Source organism: Rhinopithecus roxellana, chromosome 7 (assembly GCF_007565055.1).
Source record: "Rhinopithecus roxellana isolate Shanxi Qingling chromosome 7, ASM756505v1, whole genome shotgun sequence".
NCBI lineage: Eukaryota > Metazoa > Chordata > Mammalia > Primates > Cercopithecidae > Rhinopithecus > Rhinopithecus roxellana.
In genome coordinates this window covers 21890990-21897833 of record NC_044555.1, presented here as the reverse complement: position 1 = coordinate 21897833, position 6844 = coordinate 21890990, and positions in this window count along the sequence as shown.

The following is a 6844-nucleotide window of genomic DNA, read 5'->3' as shown; positions in this document are numbered from 1 at the left end:
TCCCTGGGTACTTGGGATTAGAGAACGGTGATGACTTTTAACAAGCATACTGCCTTTAAGCACTTGTTTAACAAAGCACATCCTGCTTAGCCCTAAATCCACTGAACCCTGAGTAAACACAGCACAAGTCTCTGCAAGCACAGGGTTGCGGGGTAGGGTTACAGATTAACAGCATCTCAAGGCAGAAGAATTTTTCTTAGTACAGAACAAAATGGAGTCCCTTATGTCTACTTCTTTCTACGTAGACACAGTAACAGTCTGATCTCTTTTTCTTTTCCTCACACTTATATAGGGGTCTTGTCTATGTAAAGACTCAACTTGCCCATACCTTTGTGTGAGTGGAATAACAGCATGATGAAATTTATCGTTCTACTGATTTAAAGAAAACTATCCTTGACTTTCTAGTATGTAAGTCCATCAAAGCATAACTATAATTATTTTGAAAGCATATATTGTTATGGGTATTGGGACCCCTGCACTTTCCGCTGCTGTGGGAGTATGTCCTTCTAGGTATCTTTAGTCTGTTTTCTCAACTGCAAACATCTTAGGACCATGGGTTGTGACTGGCAAGGAATGTGTCTTGCTAATTTCAAGATGGAGTTGATTTTCAAGTGGTGTCACTCTGGCTGTCCTAGGCTCCCGTTTCCCTAACATTTTCACTTCTTCTGTGATTCTGATGCTACAAATGATAGATATTTTAGTATTTTCTTACAGGTCCACGAGGTTGTATTCCTTTTTCTTTCTGTTTCTTTCTCTGACTTGTTCATATTGAACAATTTCTTTTTGTTTTGTTTTAGACACAGGGTCTCACTCTGTTGCCCAGGCTGGAGAGCAGTGGTGAGATCATAGCTCACTGCAGCCCTGAACTCCTGGGCTCAAGGGATCCTCCTCCCTCAGCCTTCACAGTAGCTGACTTCAGGCACGTGTCATCACACTCAGCTATTTTTATTTGTTTTTTGTAAAGACGAGGTCACACTATGTTGCCCAGGCTGGTCTCAAACTGCTAGCCTCCAGCCATCTGTCGTCTTACTTCAGCCTGCAAAAGTGCTAGGATTACTGGTGTAAGTCACTGCTCTTGACCAGATAGAACAATTTCTTTTTATCTATCTTTGTGTTCACTAACTCTTTGCTTGTCTCCATTCTGCTATTGAACCCATTCAGTGGGAATTTTTTCTTTGGTTATCATATCTCCCATTTCTAAACGTTCCATTTGTTTCTTCTTTAAATGTTCTTTTTCTTGTGGCGGGACTTTCTGTTTTTTTCTTGTTGCAAAAGTGTGCATGATTGCTTGTTTAAGCACCTTTATTCATAATTGCCAAAACTTGGCAGCAAACAAAGTGTCCTTCAGTAGGTGAATGGATTAATAAACTGTCTACAGATAGTCAGTGGAATATTATTCAGCCGTAAAGTGAAATGGACTATCAAGCCATGAAAAGACATGGAAGAAACTTTAATTTCTATTACTAAGTGAAGGTAGCCAGTCTAAAAAGGCTACATACTTTATGATTCCAGCTATATGATATTATGGGTAGGGCAAAACTATGGAGACAATAAAAAGATCAGTGGTTGCCAGGGGTTATAGAACAGGAAGGGATGAATAGGTGGAACGTGGAGGATTTTTAGAGCAGTGAAACTACTCTGTATGATACTATAATGGTGGGTACATGTCATTATACCTTTGTCCAAACTTATTAAATGTACAACACCGAGAGTGAATCCTAATGTAAACTATGGACTGTGGGTGATAATTATATGTCATTGCAGGTTGAATTGTAACAAATGTACCACTCCTTTGGAGGATGTTGATAATGGGGAGAATTGCGCATGTGTTGGGCCCAGGAGTATATGGGATATCTCTATACCTTCCTCTCAATTTTGATGTGGTCCTAAAACTTCTCTTAGAAAAAGAGTCTGTTAATTTTTTTTTAAATTAATAAGTACTGAAAAAATTTAAATATTCATTCCTGGGCCAATTAAAAGATAGACATTAACAGAGTGGATAAAAAATAATCAAACCATATGCCATGTACAAGAAACTCATTTCACATATGACCACATATGTAGATAGAAACTAAAAGAATGGAAAAACATATGCAATGCAAACATTAATCTTTTAAAAATTGAGAGTGGGCCAGGTGTGGTGGCTCACGCCTGTAATCCCAGCACTTTTTTAGGCCGAAGTGGGCGGATCATGAGGTCAGGAGTTTGAGACCAGCCTGGCCAATATGGTGAAACCCTGTCTCTACTAAAAATACAAAAATTAGCCAGGCATGGTGGCACGTGCCTGTACTCCCAGCTACTCGGGAGGCTGAGGCAGAAGAATTGCTTGAACCTGGGAGGCAGAGGTTGCAGTGAGCCAAGATCGTGCCACTGCACTCCAGCCTGAGTGACAGAGTGAGACTCCATCTCAAAAAAAAGAAAAAAAAAACTGGGAGTGACTGCATTAATATTCAGTAAAGTAGACTTCAGAGCAAAGTGAATTACTAGAAATGAAGAGGGACATTACATAATAAAAAGATCAATCCACCAAGAAGACATAATGATGTCAATTGAGGCAGAAAACAAAAAAAAACACTTAGCAAAACATGAATACAGTGGAATTTCTTCAATTTGATACAGTTCATCTACAAAAAAACTAAAAATCATACTTAATTGTGAAAGACTGAATGTTTTCCCCCAAGGCCAGGAAAAACCCAAGGATGTATGTATCTCACCACTGTTATTCAACATACTACTGGAAGTTCTAGCGGTGGAATAAGACAAAAAAAAAAAAAAAAGAAAGAAAGAAAGAAAATAAGAAATACAGATGGAAATGGAAGAAATTAAACTATCCTTGTTTGCAGATGGCTATATAGAAAATCTCAAAGAATATACCAAAAAAATCCCCTCTATAACTAACATGTGAGTTCAGCAAGGATGCAGAATACAAGATGATAAATACACAAAAATCAATTGCACTTCTATGTATTAACAACAAACTTGTGGAAACTGGAAATTAAAAACATAATACCATTTACAATTGCGTTAGAGAAAACAAAATACTTAGGTATAAATCTAAAAGCATGTACAAGATGTGTATGCTGAAATTTGCAAGAGACTGATAAATCAAAGACCTAAGTAAATGGAGTGACATACCGTGTCTGTGGATTGGAAGACTCAAAATAGTAGAGATGTCAAATCTCCCCAAATAGATCTTTAATTTTAATGCAATTCCTATCAAGTTTTTTGTAGACATAGACAAGCTTATTATAAAATTCATATGGAAAGGCACAAGCCCTAGAATAGCTAAAACAATTTTGAAAAGAATATATTGGGAGGAATTGCTCTAACTGATGACTTGCCATCTAGCTATATTAACCAAAGAAATTATTACATTGTCCAAGAGATAGATATACATCAATGGAACAGAATTGAAAACCCATAAATAGACCCACACAACTGATTCTATTTTTTGGTGGGGTCTTGCTATGTTGCCCACACTGGACTTGAACTCCTTGGCTCAAGTGATCCACCTTAGCTTTCCATGTAACTAGGATTACAGGCACGCACCGTCACACCGAGCTTTCCAACTGATTATTGACAAAGATGCAAAAGCAATTCAATTAAAAAAGGAGAGCCTTTTCAACAAATTGTGCTGGAACAATTGGACATCCACAAGCAAAAAAATTTAAACCTTGACCTAAACCTCACACCTTATACAAAAATTAGTGCAAAATGAATCATGGACTTAATGCAAAATGTAAAACTCTAAGACCTTTAGAAACAAATCATAAGAGAAAAATCTTTGGGTCCTAGGACTAGGTGAAGAGTTCTTAGATTTGACACCAAAAGCCCAATCCTTAAAAGGAAAAATTGACGAATTGGACTTTATCAAAATCAAAGACATTTGTTCTGTGAAAGACCCCTGTTAAGAAGATGAAAAGGCAAGCCGTATCACAGACTGGGATAAAATAATTGCCAACCACATATCTGACAAGGGCCCTATAGCTAGACTATATAAAGAACTCTCAGAACTCAACAATAAAGAAGCAAACAATCCAACTAGAAACTGGGCAAAAGACATGAACATATATTTCACCAAAGAGAAGATGTGAATGGCAAATGAGCACATGAAAGGATGTTCAACATCAGTAGCCATTAGAGAAATGTAAAATAAGAGCACGAGGAGCTATCATTATGCACCTATTAGAACAGTTAAAAAGTGATAATACCAAATGTTGGTGAGGATGCACAGAAGGATGTGTTGCTGATAGGAATGAAAAATTGTGTGACGACTCTAGAAAAGAGTTGGGGAATGAATAAAAAGAGATAACATGAAGGGATTCTTGTGTGGTGATGAGCCAGTTCTATATCTTGATTGTGATAGTGGCACAGAACTACACACACACACACACACACACACACACACTAATGCAGTTTTCTTAAAATGGTAGAAATAGAACAGAATAGAGAACCCAGAAATAAATCCACACATCTTCAGTGAACTAATTTTCAACAAAGGTACCAAGAACATACATTGGGGAAAAGACAGTCCCTTCAATAAATGGTTCTGGGAAAACTGGATATCCATATGCAAAGAATGAAACTAGGCCCCTATCTCTTGCCATTATAAAAATCAACTCAAGATGGATTAAAGACTTAAATCTAAGACCTCAAACTATGAAACTACTACTAGAAAACATTGGGAAAACTCTCCAGAGCATTGGTGTGGACAAAGATTGCTTCAGTAATACTTCAAATGCACAAGCATCCCAATCAAAAAATGGATAAATGGGATCAAAACAAGTTCAAAAGCTTCTGCACAGCAAAGGAAACAATCAACAAAGTGAAGAAACAACCCACAGAATGGGAGAAAACATTTGCAAACTACCCATCTGACAAGTTGTCAATAACCAGAATATATAAGTAGCTCAAACAACTCAACAGGAAAAAAATCTAATAATCTGACCTTAAAATTGGCAAAAGAGCTCAACAGACATTTCTGAAAAGAAGACCTACGAATGACAAACAGGTATATGAAAAGGTACTCAACATCATTGATCATCAGAGAAATGCAAATCAAAACTAAAATGAGATATCATCTCTCCTCAGTTAAAATGGCTTTTATCCAAAAGACAGGCAATAATGAATGCTGGCGGGGATGTACAGAAAAGGCAACCCTCGTACACTGTTGATGGCAATATGAATTAGTAAAATCACTATGGAGAAAGGTTTGGGAGTTACTCAAAAATTAACAGAGAGCAACCATATGATCCAGTAATCCCACTGCTAGATATATTCCCAAAAGAAAGGAAATCAGTATATCAAAGAGATATCTGCATTCTCATGTTTATTGCAGCACTATTCACAATAGCCAGGATTTGAAATCAACCTAAGTGTCCATCAACAGATGAAGGGATAAAGAAAATGTGGTAAATATACATAATGGAATATTATTCAACCATAAAAAAGAATGAAATCTTGTCATTTGCAATAACATGGATAGAACTGGAGGCCATTATGTTAAGCACCATAAGCCAGGCACTGAAAGACAAATGTCACATGTTCTCACTCATACATGGGAGCTAAAAGCTAAAACAATTGAACTCAAGGAGATAGTAGAATGATTGTTGCTGGAGGCGGGGAAGGGTAGCAGGGATAGGGGAGAAAGTGGCCGGGGGGGGGATAATGTGGGGATGAGGGTATAAGAGTATAGTTACAATGAAAAAGATCTAGCATTTAATAGCACAACAGGGTGACTATAGTCAACAATAATTTCTTTTATATTTTAAAATAGCTAAAAGAGTTGGATTAGAATGTTCCTAACACAAAGATATGATAAATGCTTGAAGTGATGGATACCCCAATTACCTTGATGTGATTATTATACATAGTATGCCTTTATCAAAACATCACATGTACCCCATAAGTATATACACCTATTATGTGTGCATAAAAATGAAAAATTAGAAAAAAAGAATGTTTTAAAGACTCATGAGTGTCCCTGCCCCATTCTTTCCTGTACTCAAGGAGCACATGCTAATGAAGCCTTCTGTACATGCCTGAATGGTGGCAATGTGAATCTCCCCACTCTGGGTCTCAGGCATGTGACTGATGAAAGCAGATAGTGTTGACCCAGGCCCACTACCCTCTGACTTTTCAGAACTGCCTTATGTAAGCAGAATCTGATGTCAAAGTACAGAGACTCAGGTATCTCGGCTGCTGCAAAGAGGCAAATCATGGTGGGACTCACTAGATTTTGCGCCCTGCTTATGAGGTAGCCAACCAGCAGGACTTGTTTTCTGGTCAAAACCCTGCTGACCAAAACAGGATCTGGTCCAGATGGGATAAAGTGAAGAAACGAGCAGGAACCAGCAGAAGGCAAAAGTGATCTTTAGTTGCTCTCATTGCTCAGTGGCATAAGACACTCCCACTAGCACCATGACAGTTTACAAATGCCACGGCAGTGACCCAGAAGTCACATCACCACCTCTTTCCATAACAATGGCTTGGAAGTTACCACCCTTTTCTTAGAAAGGTCTAAATAACCTGCCCCTCAATTTGCATTGACTGACCTCTTAATTTGCATGTGATTGAAAGTGGATTTACATGAGTATTAATGCAGTTGCCAAGAGCCCCTTAGTTGCTGACTCTGGACCACACTGCCTGTGAGTTAGCCCTGCTAGGCAAGGAGCAATAACACTCAATAGAAGATTGCCATCCAACACCACCACTTGGCCCTTGAATTCCTTCCTGGGCAAAGCCAAGAGCCCTCAGGGGCTAAGCCCCAATTTTGGCAGGGAGCTTCCCTGTCCTGCAACACTTAATACAGGCACAAGGATGAAAAGAAAAATCATCGCTATTA